General features: G+C 41.2%; 1 protein-coding gene and 1 non-coding gene across 2 annotated transcripts in view; both read right to left on the reverse strand.

The window, feature by feature from the left end:
* LOC126213029 (uncharacterized) overlaps positions 1-3,460 on the reverse strand; it is an 89,094-nt gene extending 85,634 nt beyond the window's left edge. The window contains exon 1 of the mRNA XM_049940598.1: positions 2,842-3,460. The gene's annotated coding sequence lies outside the window, so the exon portion shown is untranslated. The remainder of the gene's footprint in view (positions 1-2,841) is intronic.
* On the reverse strand, positions 376-450 carry Trnas-uga (transfer RNA serine (anticodon UGA)). Its single transcript has one exon. It is a non-coding gene; the product is annotated as a tRNA-Ser (tRNA).
* Positions 3,461-16,338: the final 12,878 nt, after the last annotated feature.

Genomic DNA, 16,338 nt, shown 5'->3' on the forward strand with positions numbered 1-16,338 from the left:
ATCATTTCTCTTTCACAGCATAATAGTCCAACAGATATACAATGAATACATAGTCAGCAAATTTGTATTTTTTGAAGTATTCACTACACAACTGGCATTTCCTTATGTTAGCGATAATACCAACTGCTTTCTTTTGAATCCTGAACATCCTCTCCATCTAGACTGTGGGTGCCATACCCCAAATATCCATCCCATATTGCACATGTGGCTTAAATAATCTGTAGTGCACTTGTTTGAGGAGTTGTTATATTTGAAACTTTTGCAACTACTCTTTTCACAGTGTAGGTGACATGGTCTTTCCATGTAAGATGACTACCAATCACAATGTGTAAAAACAAGATTATCGAATGAAACTTCCTGGCAGATTAAAACTGTATGCCGGACCGAGACTCGAACTCGGGACCTTTGCCTTTCACAGGCAAGTGCTCTACCAACTGAGCTACCCAAGCACGACTCACGCCCCATCCTCACAGATTTACTTCTGCCAGTATCTCGTCTCCTACCTTCCAAACTTTACAGAAGCTCTCCTGCGAGCCTTGCAGAACTAGCACTACTTTCTTTCAGGAACTTCTGTAAAGTTTGGAAGGTAGGAGACGAGGTACTGGCAGAAGTAAATCTGTGAGGACGGGGCGTGAGTCGTGCATGGGTAGCTCAGTTGGTAGAGCACTTGCCCGCGAAAGGCAAAGGTCCCGAGTTCGAGTCTCGGTCCGGCACACAGTTTTAATCTGCCAGGAAGTTTCACATCAGTGCACACACTGCTGCAGAGTGAAAACCTCATACTGGAAACATCCCTCAGGCTGTGGCTAAGCCATGTCTCCGCCATATCCTTTCTTTCAGGAGTGCTAGTTCTGCAAGGTTCACAGGAGAACTTCTGTAAAGTTTGGAAGGTAGGAGACGAGGTACTGACAGAAGTAAATCTGTGAGGACGGGGCGTGAGTCGCGCTTGGGTAGCTCAGTTGGTAGAGCACTTGCCCGCGAAAGGCAAAGGTCCCGAGTTCGAGTCTCGGTCCGGCACACAGTTTTAATCTGCCAGGAAGTTTCATATCGGTGCACACTCCGCTGCAGAGTGAAAATCTCATTCAAGATTACTGAAAGTTTCAAACGTAGACAGTGATTCAGTATGAGATTGGTTATAATTTAACATGAACAACATTACAACAGTCTTTTCCTTGTTCAGTGTTAGTTTATTCATTATGAGATATTTCTGTCTTGCAACACAGTTTAGTAATCTGTCTTAGGAAATTTAGCACTAATACTGTGCTCACAGAACCAAAGGCCTTAGACAAATCTAGAAAAATTCCAATGACTTTGTTTCTTTTATCAAGTGCATTTCGCAGTATATTAAAAAACAATCATTACTACTGTTGCTTGTGGGTCACCCTTTTCAGAGTTCTTTAGTAGGTTGTATGTACAGAAGAAAGATTCCATTTGGTCTAGAATTACTCTTTCAAGGAATTTGCTACGTGTTCAACTCTAATACAAAAATGAAAGTAATCTCGAATTTACTTTCCTCAGTCATAGTATTCTGATAAATTTAAGATGTAGTGGCTTATGAAGTACTTTTTTTTTTATGTATTAGGGGATTTTCAACTGTCTGCCCAATGTCACATCATAACCTGTTACAAAATTTTTTGCCCAAGAATAAAACTATATATTCTCATCCCTAGACACAGAAGCACAGTCCAATGGAAATTAATTCTACTTCTAATATTGTAATTGCAAATTCCGAGTTCTGCCAGAATTAAATCTTTTTATTAATCAAAAATACCATTAGCGTTATCGGTAAAACTTTACAAAGGGCTGTCGGGGAAATCTAAGATAGTTGAACAGCCGAACTGTGAATCAATGTTTAATTTTATTTATTTATTGATTTTTTTTAAAAGTAAAGCATGGTACTAGGGTGGTGGATGGATGAAGATAAACAATCAGTTTTTACTGTCAAAAGTAAGAAAACATTTCCTCTAAATCAAATGCGCATAGGTGTTGCCAACATCTGTCTCTACCATTGTAAACTTTAGCCGGGTTATCTACATAAATATGTAACATTCATATGTCCCCGATCAGGCTTCTGCAAGATGTTTCATCATCATCTTTACACGATACTCTCGTTGCATACCTATGTAGAGCCAACACATTTTCACCTTAACTGCAAGGCACAGTATGCTGCCAAACTTGCCCGCAGGTCAACACAGTGAGAGAGATTTCTGAGTGCAAAGCAGGGAGAACTGAGCTTTTTGGAAAACATGCTGGGGCCTCATCAGTGTATTATCATCTGGATACACAGGAACTTCACACATAGAGCATCACTTTGTATTCCCACTAATCTCTGTTACCAGTACTTGCTTGCTTATCCTAGTTTCATAATGAAAAAATGTTGTCAACTGCAATTTGATCCATAATGCTTACATCAATAGTAAAGCACAAGGAAGAGAAATCTCTTTCTTGCATATTCTGTTGTTTCAGATATACTTCGTTTCCAGGATATCGGTGTTCTGCAGAAAATGTATTGCGTGCAGGGGAAAGACATACAGCATATCAAATATGTACAGAGAAAATTGAAATAAATCATAAGGGCATTATTTCAGGATTTGAAATTTTAAGGACAGATAGAGATATATGAAGATTTGGGATAGTGGTCATTTTGAGCAAGAGTATTGATCTAAATGCGTGGCATCTGTCGAAAAATTTGAAGTCAGGCTTTCCTGCTTGTTTATTTACTTTTCATGAGAGTACGGTAGGACTTGCTAGTTAAATTTCTGTTACTATGAAGGTTAAATACAACATGCTATAATCTATCCACTCAACTGATAACAAGCATTAATAATTGATGTGTTTACCCACCTTTGAAATGTATTGTTGTTTTTCCTTGCAGAACAAGTTGTTATAGATCAAGAAGGTACATAGCGCCAGACCGGAAGATTAAAAATACACCCGATGTAAATTTAAAAATCGTATAATCATTCCACCAACAAACAACGATGTATAGGAAAAGTGTAACCTACTTGCAGCATTCAAAATAATTACAGTGCTCTAGATTCAACTACTACACACTTATTGAAATACTTTAAAAACAAAAAACAGGTAAGTACATCGAGTGGGAAAAGGGATCAGGGATTATTTTTGTCTCAATATTACTAAACTTTCGTAAACGATGATCTTCCGATCCATCCTTTCTTACAAAACAAAGCACGGGGTGTGTAAGTTAATGAAAACGCTTCCTGCAGGTGTTTTATTTTGTTTTTTACGTTCTCGACGAACTTCTTCCTCAATGACCAGAAGAACTCCTCATGAGGCTGTATCTCCCTCAAAACGAACAGTTTCACCTCCAAGTATACCATTCCCAGATACGTAAACTTTTAACGAAACGGTGATTCAGAGCACTGCCACCTACTTAACCCCTTTTTCAAATCAGTAACGCTAGGGTACCGAACACCACCACGGTCAGGAAAGCAAACAAGCCTATCTATTTACAAATAGATCTTTTCGGGTCAAAGGTTTCATTGAGTTTGTAAATAATAACTTTGGATTGTTTAGTCTACTGTGGCATTTTAAATATAGTACCCACGCTGGATACGATTCTGAGTGTTGTTTATAATTTCTTTTATCTTTTGCGTTATAAGAACATTAATATTTATTATTTACTAAAAGGATAATTAAGTGAATTAAGCAATGCACGAAAATGCTAGTGAACGATAAGCACCAAGGAGGTTCAATGATTAGTGCTATCTTTGACTTTATGTTTAAAAAGAAAATTACAATAATTGCATTCTGATTGTTATTATTATAATTGTATTGGAATTTCGAAAGTGAATATTTTGTTCAGTTACAAGTTACAACCGTATTTTGGTGGTTTGTTGTTGGACTACACGGAGGAAGATAATTTAAAAGATTTTGCGTGTGGTCGATGCGATTTGTGCGAAATGCGGTAGTCTCGCCGACACTTAAACTTATTATTCTCGCACGGAAGAATTGTTATAAATCGTTATAGTCCGGTTGCCGATTGAAGCACGCAATTTCATAATTACATGGAATAAAATACAAATATGTCAGAACACTTTCCATGCTTTATGTTTTAAGGCACCTTTAGAAAATTGCATAGCTCAGCTGTAAAAGAGGCAATGGAATCGCGTAATGGTAGCCATACACGAATTCCGTATAGAATGTTTTGAAGTAGCTGTTTCATTTCCGCCGTTTCTCCGTGAAATTATGATCGGGTTCCTTCTATAAAATGAATGAAGTATTGTTACACTCGAAGTACTTAATAATACGGTAACAAACACAGCTACAGCCTTATTCGTCAGTAACACTGTTATTTCAGTAATTAGCATTAATGCACCATTTGCATGCAGGCTGATTTGCCTGGCTACAGCGGAATATTGACCTTATCTGAAATAACTGCTCGTGATGACAGACTGATACAAGTAAAAACTCGTACTATAACGCAAATCAGGTAGAAGTAGAATTTGTTCTTCCTATTTCAATCTGTAGCTGACACAAGTGGTCTAACAGTAGTGGAGGGCAAGTGAAACAATACAGAACTTGATGAGAATTTTAGATTTATTTATATATTCGTCCATAGATCATTTGGTACAGTAATATATGTCAGAAACATACAGAAATAATATATACAAATAAAACATGTACAAAGTAGGATAGGGTAGTAAATCTGCCGTGGTGTAATAAAGCATTCACCTTAGTGACAAGGGGAAACCACGGAAAACCCAAGTCAGGATTAGCGGACGGGGATAAATCTCAGTCCTGATGCGAGTGCAGCACAGTAAGAGTGAAGTCGGTCTCTTCACTCGGTATGTGATTGCAAGGGGAATAACAAAATACCTCGTGTACATTGAGTGTGCAACATGCACAATCAGTAAGTAAATGAAAAAGAAAATTTCAAAATAAAAACGCTACTGAAAAAGTGAGAACATGAGAACAGATTTATGTAAACTGCAGAAAAGCACAAAATGCACAGTAATTGAAGGAAAGGATGGATTGCTATTCACCATAAAGATGACCCCAGACAAGGAAAATGAAAAGACAGTTGCATATTGTAGCTTTCAGCCAAAGACTTCTCCAGCATACCTCATGCTCACTACTGGCAGCTCCATTTCTTTGCTGAAGAAGGTTTTGGCTGAAAGCTATAATGTGTAACAGTCTCTTCTTTATGCATATCTGCAGCTCAGTGGGCCATCTTTCGGTGAGTAGCGATCTATCCTTTTACTAACATTGTTGATATTCCAACTTCGAGTTTCCTTTGTTTGAAAATGCACAATAAGTCAGTCAATGATGTAGGTAAAACATGACACTTTGATTCAAAACATTCTTCAAAAAATAAAAAAACAAAAGCACATTATATAGCAGTGCTAAAATGTGTAAAGTACAAGCATACAAAAACTTGCCAATACTATAACCATCAGAATTAGGTTAGCATCAGATCCTTTCTCAGGTGATTTGGAGCACTGCTGCCTATTTAACCTGCATTGCATCTCAAACAGAGAAAATTGAATACCAACAGCAGAAACATTCTTTGCAAAGTCAAACATAGTGCTGATGGTACATCAGTTAACAGAATCAAAAGTACTCAGTGATGAATCAGGGTCTAGTAATCCTATAAGCCAACTTATTCATTTACATTATACAAACTCTTCTGAACAAGAAATAATTTTAACTTGGATCGAAAAGCCATTTCCATCTCCAGCCTGTTTATGTATGTTGGCAGTGTATTATAAAGAATAGCATCAAAGTTGCTCACTTGTCTTTGAGTGTGGGTTGTTCTGTATGGAGGGCCCATATGTGAGTATTCGTCATTGTTGGCTGGTACTCACATTTTAGTTTTCATTTTTCTCCTGAATTTCCGTTGTTACAAGGCAGTTCAGGTATGGAGATGCCTATGATAGCTTAGCAAACCAATCCTGGCATGGAACGTGCCACCACATGACACACAATTGCAGGGGAAGGGTGTGGCAGGGCCGTGCAAAGTTTGCATATCTGTTGTTTCTCGTTTCCCTGCCTCTGACGTTCCTGCTCAAATTGTAAGACAGCAGCTGAAGTAATTGTGCACCATTTTTCACGATCTGTTGTGGTGCAGCAATTACTTGGGTCATTGTTTAGACTCATTATGTTCTTCTTGAGTTGGTCCTTGTAGCACTTCAGAGGAGCACTGTGGGGCCTTCTACCTGTGCCCACTTCACTAAATAAAATTTGTCGAGGAGGTCTTTTGTTTCTCGTCTGCTGGATATACCCAGTCCATCTGAGTTGGTAACCAATAACGGTGGCTTGTACACTATGCATTGCAAGAACCATAGTGTTTGATACAGATTCATACCATTTGATGTTCATAAAGTATCTAAGCTTCTGTTGGTTGAAGCTTTCTAGCTTCTTAAGATCATTGCAATCCCTGTTTCACAGCCATAGAGCAGGGTAGAGACAACAGCTGCTCGATACACCATCAGTTTGGTGCTTAGTGTCACATCTTTACTCAGGAAAACCCAATGTAGGAGACATCCAAAAGCAATATATGTGACATTAATCCTGTTCTCTTTTCTTTTGCTGACAAGCAATTAGTTGATAATATACTTCTTAAATAGAGGAAGTGATGTACTTGTTCCAAAGGTGTGCTGGAAAAAGAGCTATTGAGATCTGTAGAGGCAGTTCCCAGGTGCAGACTGTACTAGTATCTTTGTTTTTTGGATGTTGATGGTGAGGCCAAGCTGTTTATATGCAGTACTGAAGCAATTTACAGACAATTGCAGCTTTGCGAGTGTGTAAGTTGGAGAAGCAGTGTCATCAGTGCACTGTAATTCAATTACCTGAATGAGACAAGTGAACCTTTTACGATGCAGTCTGGACTGATTAAATATCACTCCATCAAATCTTTGTTTGAGTTCTACTCCTGCATTGATTACAGATGATGTCTCATAAAGCACGGCTGCTAGGAGCAGAGCAAGTAATGTTGGCACAAGGACACATTCTTGTTTGAGCCCATTAGTGAATCTGTCAAATGTTTCAATCTGGTATTCAGCATGGAAATCTTGGACCAGTTTAACAAAGTGTTCAGGGTAACCAAAACGCTTTAAGACCTTCCACATAACTTCTCTGAGCACTGTATCAGAGGCCATTTCTAGGTCATAGAACGCAAATAATAAAAGCATATGCCACTTCACCTGCAGTTGGTATGCAAAGAAGATCATATGAACAGTTCCTCTGGAGGGGCGAAATCCACACTAAGATTGAGGAAGTACATCTTGGAAAGAGTCTGGAGGTAATTTGACAGAACTCTAGCAAAAATGTTACTAGTCACAGAGAGCAAGGATATGTCATGGTAGTTACCACTTATGCTTCAGTCTCCTTTTTAAAAAAAACCTGCGGGCCCAGGGATTAGCAGAGGCCCGAGGTAATCCTGCCTGTCATAAGAGGTGACTAAAAGGAGTCTTACACGTTTTGGCCTCGATGTGACGGTCCCCTGTATGGTTTGACCTCCATTTTTCAAAATTTTCCCGAGGAAGGGGAAGGGCGCCTTACATGGTGCATCATGTCCATCGTGCCTCAAGATCTTTAGCCCACTTTCTCCTGATTTCTTCAAAGAAAATTCCACCCTGGCTGTATAAAAGATTTTTATTAAATCTGCGACCGGTTTCGCACCACTTAGCGCATCCTCGGCCAATCTGTACAAAAAATAATATAATAAGAGCTCGTATAAACTATTCAAACCACCAATTCTGAGGTGCAAATTAAACTTTTAAATAGTCAGTTTTTTGAAGAAAGAAGAAAGTACTCACATACGCTATTTATAACATAGTTAACATTGAACATTGCCCTATAGCCACTCCCCACCAATCACGTCCAATATACCGTCATCTGGTGAAAGCCGTAGTTAAAATTTAGAAATGATTTAAAAAAATTTTTTTTGAAATGACATGAGCGGCAATGACCTAAACAGTAAAAATAAAATACAATGCTGATAAAACTCCCTTAAACACGAACGACGAAGAGCGGAACATTAGCATGAACAAACAGTGGAATTAGGGCCATATAAACATATCAGAACATACCGTGCAAGTTGAGAGGAGCTGCATGGCAGCAGACATGGCCTGACCGACTGGCTGAAACCTGGAAAGCGCGCACACATTGGTGTGAGAATTGCCAGAGGCTGGATGACATGTACAAGGTGTGAAGAGTGGGGGGTGCTGAACATTTGATACACAATTCCTTATGTCTATTTTTTTTTAAAAGTCTAATACCATATTAGGTGGCCGACATAAAAAAGGGCAGTTAGTTAAAACCATAAGAATAATAAATGTGGTGGTTCTGAATGCGTGAGGCCCTGAGTACGCATAAAAATATATTGGACAGAACCTACTAACAAGTTATAGGGGTAAAGCTACCTGTTTAAGTAATCAAAATTTTCTAAAAGACCCTTGTGCCTCAGATCGGTCTGGGCTTTAAGTGAGGAGTGAGGCGATTTCTTCAGAACTCGGAAGATTTCTACTTCTACCCTTACTTTCCAAGTGTAACACCCGCATGTTGTTCTGTATACTGGTGATATGGTGACCTGTTTCCTGCAAATGCACGCCTATGGCCGATTTTGAGCCTGGGTCGCTGATGTGCTCCTTAAAACAGGTCTCGAAACTTCTTCCTGTCTGGCCTATGTACTCCACATTACAGCCATCACAGACGATGATACTATATGCCCCCGATGACTTGAAACTATTCCATGTTGCAGCCTCCTTATGCCTGAACTTCTGTCCATTGCTTTAGGAATATAAAAGGCCGGATTTATTCCCTTGGAACTTAAGCATTTGCCGATTCTACTTGAAATGTTACCATAGAAAGGTATCCTGGGAATTTATGCCCAATAGCTAATCTGCTATTTGCTGGCGGTAGGGAAGTGAATGTTCTGGGTGTGAGTGGGGTGTTATGTTTCATGTTCAACTTCCGTAATACACCCCTGTTAATCTTTCCAACAAAATCTGCATTGTATCCATTGGAAAAGGCGATAAACTGTATTACTTTAAATTCCCGATTCCTGGCGTCTTGAGATAATGGACCATATGCATCCTGTGTAGTAAAGCCCTGAATGTGGTCTTTTTGAATTGCAAAGAATGATTAGAAGATCTATGTATCGCGACGTCAGAAGTGGTGGGCTTCCAGAAAATATCATAATTAACCGAGTTACCATTGATTTTGACCAATAGATCTAGGAAGGGAAGGGTGCCATTAATGCTCTGTTCCATAGTAAATTGGATCCTCTCGTGTATTTTGTTTAGTTCACCTAGGAAAGCGTTACAATCCTGGAAAGAACCGCTATACAGCAAAATTATGTCATCCACATATCTAGCCCAAAAAATTATCCTTTCAGAGTACCTGCTTAAGTCGACCATCATATTATACTCAAAAAAGTCATAAAAATGTTGGCAAGGCAATAAGACAGTGGAGATGCCATTGGCAAGCTCTGTTTTTTTTATGTATGTACTATCCCCAAATTTAAAATAGTTATAACCTAATACAAATTTGAGAAGTTGCAATACCTCTTCTATCTCTTCTAATGGTCTGCCACTATTTTTCTCCACGAAATAATTAGTGAAACTTTAAAGAAAAATCATACTTTGCAATTCAAAAAGGCTGCATTCAGAGCTTTACTACACAGGATGCATACAGTCCCATTATCACAATAAGCCAGGAATCGGGAATTTAAAGTAATATAGTTTATCGCCTTTTCGAATGGATACAACATGGATTTGTTGGAAAGATTAACAGGGGTGTTTTACGGAAGGTAAACATGAATCATAACACCCCACTCACACCCGGAACATTCATTTCCCTACAGCCAGCAAATAGCAGATTAGCTATTGGGTGTAAATTCCACAGGGTACCTTTCTATGGTAACATTTCAAGCATAATGGGCAAATGCTTAAGTTCTAAGGGAACAAATCCGGCCTTTTATATTCCCAAAAAGGATGGACAGAAATTCAGGCACAAGGAGGCTGCTACATGGAATAGTTGCAAGTCGTCAGGAGTATTTAGTATCGCCTGCAATGATTGTGATGTGGAGTACATAGGCCAGACAGGAAGAAGTTTCGAGACCTGCAAGGAGCACATCAGTGACTCAGGCTCAGCTGTAGGTGCACATTTGTGGCATCCAGAACAACATGTGGGTGTTACATTTGGAAAGTAAGGGCAACACCCTTAATGTTTTGGAAGAGGTAGAAATCTTCAGAGTTCTGAAGAAATCCCATTGTTCCTCACTTAATTCCCAGACTGATCTGAGGCACAAGGGTCTTTTAGAAAATTTTGATTACTTAAACAGGTAGCTTTATCCCTACAGCTTACTTGTTAGTAGGTTCTGTCCAATATATTTTTATGCGTACTCAGGGCCTTATGCATTCAGAACCACCACATTTATTATTCTTATTGTTTTAACTAAGTGCCCATTTTTTATACTGGCCACCTAGTATGGTATTAGACTTTTTTTAAAAAATAGACATAAGGAATTGTGTACCAAATGTTCAGCACCCCCCACTCTTCACACCTTGTACACGTCATCCGGCCTCTGGCAATTCTCACGCCACTGCGTGCGCGCTTTCCAGGTTTCGTCCGGTCAGTCAGGCCGTGTGCGCTGCCATGCGGCTCCTCTCAACTTGCCCGGTATGTTCTGATATATTTACAATGCCCTAATTCCACTGTTTGTTCACGCTAATGTTCCGCACTTCATCGTTCGTGTTTAGGGGACTTGTATTAGCATCGTATTTTATTTTTATTTTCTAGGTCATTGCCACTCCCATAACTTAAAAAAAATTTTAAGAACCATTTCTAAATTTTAACTACCACTTTCACCAAATGACGGTATATTGGATGTGAATGGTGGGGAGTGGCTACAGGGCAATGTTCAACATTACTATGTTATAAATAGCATATGTGAGTACTTTCTTGTTTATTCAGAAAACTGGCTATTTAAAAGTTTAATTTACACCTCAGAATTGGGGGATCAAATAGTTTATATGAGCTCTTATTATATTATTTTTTGTACAGTTTGCCTGAGGATGCATGGATAAGTGGTTTGAAACTGATCGCAGATTTAATAAAAATCATTCATACAGCCAGTGCGGAATTTTCTTTGAAAATATGTCGAAGTTTGGCTGTGGTTGCCTGTCCTACAAAACAACACTTTCTCGTCGTTGCACTGCAGTCCAACTCATTCACCATCTTTTGGGCTTCCTGGGTACGTTTTCCACCATGCACTATGCAATGTCGCTGTTTGCACTGACAGTGAGCACGGACTTCTTTGCACCTCATATCCAGCATGGTAGCCAGTCCGTTGTGGTGGGGCCACCATGTACCCTGTTGACTGTAGCCCCCTGACAACACAGGGATCTCTCTGCTGAGGCCTGCGCCGTTAACTCACCACTTACGCGAAGGAGTAGATGCCCGTCATCCTGGAGCATCCGTCGTCTCAGCAATGGCCATCTTGCTAGGTGGCCTTTGCTGCGGCTGGGTGTTGCGCTTGGGGAGGCCTCCTGGTCGGAGTGGGTGGCATCAGAATGGATGATGCGCGATGAAGCGTACCACATAATCACTTGCTGGTGATCAAACACCAGCAGTCTCTAAATGTTCCAGGTCTCAGTACAAATACAAGGAAGTACAACCCTAAAACATTCCCCTCCCTGGCGACACCATGGGAAGAATGCCAGGCTAAGGATGGCAGCGAACCTTATTCACCCCCATACCTCGTATGTACGAGAACTGATGGGGACTCCTTTGTTTTGATAAAACCACAGTTTTTTGTAGAACATTTAGAGGACAACTTTGAGGAGGTGGAGGGCTTGTCCAAAATGCGATCTGGGTCAGTCTTGATAAAAACAGCATCCTCTGCCCAGTCACAGACTTTACTCACTTGTTATAAGTTGGGGGGATGTTTTTGTTACCATCACACCACATAAGAGCTTAAATATGGTCCAGGGTATTATCTTCCACAGGGACCGTCTTTTGCAGTCTGACGACGAGCTGTATGCCAATTTAGAGCACCAAGGTGTTCATTTCGTGCAGAGTGTCCATCGGGGTCAGGGATAATCAGGTTGCCACCAGTGCCTTCATCTCGGTCTTCGAGTGTGATAAATTACCCAAGAAGGTCTACCGCTGTGATGTCAAGCCATATATCCCACGATGCAGTACTTCAAGTGCTGGACATTTGGCAATATGTCTTCCCACTGTACTTCCAGTGTCACATGTCGAGATTGTAAACATCCATCACATCCCAATAATCCATGTGCCCTGCCTCCCATCTGTGTCAACCGCAGAGAGCATCATTCACCTTGCTAGGCAGACTGCAAGATTTTACAGACAGAGAGGAAAATCATGGAATACAAGACCCTGGACCAACTGACCTACACTGAGGTTAAGAGAAAATATGAGCGCCTACATTCGGTGGCTATGACCTTCTCATATGCTGCCACTACGAGAACAGTTGTAGCCCCATCAGTTCCGCGAATTCTGGTCAACTCTCAGAGCCAGAAGGCTACACCTGCCCCCTTGATGGTGGGGGGCACTTCCCCCCCCCCTCCCCCAACCATCAGGGACACAAGTCCCCACCCTCAGCCGGAGAAGCATAAGTCTCCTTTGGCTCCTGTCGCCAGGAAGGGGTCCCTTGGGTCACTCCCTTCCCAGGTTTCTGCTAATGGGAAAGATGACGCCTGCCAGGAGCTGAAGTGCCCAAAAGCAGCTGGTTGTAGGGCTTCACAATCATCTTCAGTCCCGGAGACTGAATCAGTGAAGCCCTCCCACCCAGAGAAACCCAAGGAGCAGCGACAGAAATCCAAAAAGAAGATGCCTAATGAAATATGCTCACTATTTTTATATACTTGAATTTAGCATATTTCGTGACAGTACTCACTTTTCCATGAAATGTTTATAAGATGATATTTGACTTTTCTGTGTTGGCTTCAGTCGTCTAGTGAAAGTATGATTCCACAATGCTGTTTCGTCGGCTGCAGAAATGACCTGGTTCAATGCGTTTGCCTCATTTTTGGTGCTTCAAATACCATTTCTCTGAATGTGCTTCCTTCTTGATGTTTATATAAAAAAGTAGTAACATAATTCATTTTTCCTGTTCACTTGCAAATTATTATAACAGCGACCTGCACATTGTTCCACCGTCACACACACCAAGAGTTCACTGCCGACTGACTACGGTCAAAGACGACTCCAGTGTCAAAGACATTTCACACAACACACAAGCTTCCACTTGTAACCAGTCTCTTTGATATTCTTCCTCACATCCACTAATATGAATCAATATGCTGTCACTCTCGAACATATAAGCAAATTAGCATAAAATAAGGCAAATTACAATTCACAAAAAAAAAAAAAATTTCTGACAAAAATATAAGAAAACATTTACAACCTCCCTCATTAGATTTGGTATCGACAAATCCGGTAGAAAATAACACATCTCCCAGATCCATTACACTAAGACCAAGGAAATTGCGGTGGCACCCACACCATCACAACCTACAAGCTCTGCGTCTGGGAATAAGGTGGAAATTCTGGCGTCCGCTGAGGACCTAGATCTCGCCATACCCTCAGACACAATGGTTATAGACTGCTCAGGCAATAAATAGGTGGCAGCAGGTGTGACTGAGGCACAAACTGCGTCATTGAATGTTCCATGCCTTCCCAGTCTCACGATGATGTCCTCCTCCAGTGGAATTGCGGCGGTTTTACCCACCACCTGGCTGAGCTACGGCAACTGTTAAGCTCTACACCTGCTATCTGCATCACCCTCCAGGAAAGCTGATACCCGGTAATGTGGACCCCTGCCCTCCATGTTATAAGGGATATTGCAGGAACCGTAGTGACTATAATCGAGTGTCAGGTGGAGTTTGCGTTTATGTCCTAAACTCAGTCTGTAGTGAAACTGTGCCCCTTTGAACTCCTCTTGAAGCTGTGGCTGTCAGAATAAGGACGACACAGGAAATAACTGGCTGCAATGTATATCTTCCTCCAGATGGTGCAGTACCCCTGAATGTATTAGCTGCACTGATTGGTCAACTTCCTAAACCTTTCCTACTTTTGGGAGATTTTAACGCCCATAACCCCTTTTGGGGTGGCACCGTGCTTACTGGCCGAGGCACAGATGTCAAAACTTTACTGTCTCAGTTTGACCTCTGCTAATTAAATACTGGGGCCACCACACATATCAGTGTGGCTCGTGGTAGTTACTCAGCCATTGATTTATCCATTTGCAGCCCAGAACTTCTCCCATATATCCACTGGAGAGCACATGACGACCTCTGCAGTAGTGACCATTTCCCCATCTTCCTGTCACTGCCCCGCGTCAGGCCCAAGGACGCCTGTCCAGATGGGCTTTAAACAAGGCAGTCTAGGAAACTTGCACCTCTGTGGTCACTGTTGACTCTCCCCCACACGGTAACATCGATGTCATGGTTGAGCAGGTGACTACAACAATCCTTTCTGGTGCAGAAAACGTGATCCCTCACTCTTTAGGGTGCCCCCGACAGAAGGCAGTCCCTCGGTGGTTAAAACAGCTCCGTGCCCGCATTTGCCAACTTATCAAAAGACGGAAGCAGGAGTGTTGGGAGAGATACGTCTTTACCATTGGATGCCATACGTCACCTTCCCAAATCTGGACGAAGATCAGACATCTTTTGGGGTACCAGACCCCAACAGATGTCCGTGGCATTAACATCAATGGCATGTTATCTACCGACGCAAATGCAATTGCTGAGCACTATGCTCGAGCCTTTGCATCAGAGAACTATCCCCCAGCCTTTCTCACCCTCAAACAGTGGATGGAAAGGAAAGTCCTCTCATTTGCTACACACCACAGTGAACCGTATAACGCCCCATTTACAGAGTGGGAGCTCCTCAGTGCCCTTGCACATTGCCCTGACACAGCTCCTGGGCCAGATTGGATCCACAGTCAGATGATTAAACATCTCTCGTCTGACTACAAGTGACATCTCCTCATCATCGTCAACTGGATTTGGTGCAATGGCGTCTTTCCATCGCAGTGATGGGAGAGCACCATCATTCCCCTGCTTAAACCTGGTAAAAACCCACTTGATGTGGATAGCTATTGGCCCCTCAGCCTGACCAACGTTCTTTGTAAGCTGCTGGAATGTATGGTGTGTCGGTAGTTGTGTTGGGTCCTGGAGTCACGTGGCCTACTGGCTCCATGTCAGGGCGGCTTCCGCCAGGGTCACTCTACCACTGATAAACTTGTGTCCCTCCAGTCTGCCATCAGAACAGCCTTTCCCAGATGGCAACATCTGGTTGCCATCCTTGTTGATTTTCAAAAAGCGTATGACATGACCTGGTGACATCATATCCTTGCCACATTATACGAGTGGGGTCTCCGAGGCCCGCTCCTGATTTTTATCCAGAATTTCGTGTCGCTTTGTACTGTCCGTGTCCAAGTTGGTGCCTCCCATATCCCCCCCCCCCCCCCCCCTACACATTAAGGAGAACGGGGTCCCGCAGGACTCCGTATTGAGTGTATGTTTGGCAGCAGATAAAAATCTGTGTGGGTTACTGTAAAAAATGAGACAGGGAAGATACATGAAGAGCAGGAAATTACTCTTACAAATATGATGATATCAATATTATCAGAAAAAGACCTGTCTGATTACATAAATGATTACTTTACAAATGCTTCCCAAAAACTTAGCTTAAATTTCACTAATCAGGATAAACTTAGGGTTTTCACACCAGCATACAGCATGAGGTTACTACCAACAAATAAACTTGAAGTAGTAAAGATCATCAAAAACCTCAAATGAAAAATGTCAGCTGGTGTATATGTGTCACTTATAATGAGTATTGTTTAGCAAATTGCAAAGTCGTTGGTTCACGTTGTTGATGTATCATTCATTGACAGCATGTTTCCTGAAAGATTAGAAATATCAAAAGTGATACCTTTATTCAAGGCTGGAAATATGCTTAAAGTTGAAAATTGCTGACCCATTTCACTTCTCCCAGAATTATCTAAAGTAACTGAGAAATTAATGAAACAATGAATCGGCAAGTAGTTAGACAACCACAGCGTTCCGGATAATAACCGACATGGCTTTAGAACAGGTAGAAGTAGAGGAAGAGCAATAAATGATTACACTGACAAAATAGTTAGTAGTTTAGATAACAACGATAGTGTTATCAGAGCTAATTTAGATCTTTCTGAAGATCCTTTTAGATAAGCTAGATGTGTTGGGGATGAAAGGAATAGAAAAGAAATGGGTGCTTGCAGTGAGTCCTAGCTGAGCTGTGTGACAAGATTCTAATAGCCCTTTTCTGTAACGTGAAAATTCATTTAACTGCCTATTAATT

The sequence above is a fragment of the Schistocerca nitens genome, chromosome 11 (assembly GCF_023898315.1).
Source record: "Schistocerca nitens isolate TAMUIC-IGC-003100 chromosome 11, iqSchNite1.1, whole genome shotgun sequence".
Classification (NCBI taxonomy): domain Eukaryota; kingdom Metazoa; phylum Arthropoda; class Insecta; order Orthoptera; family Acrididae; genus Schistocerca; species Schistocerca nitens.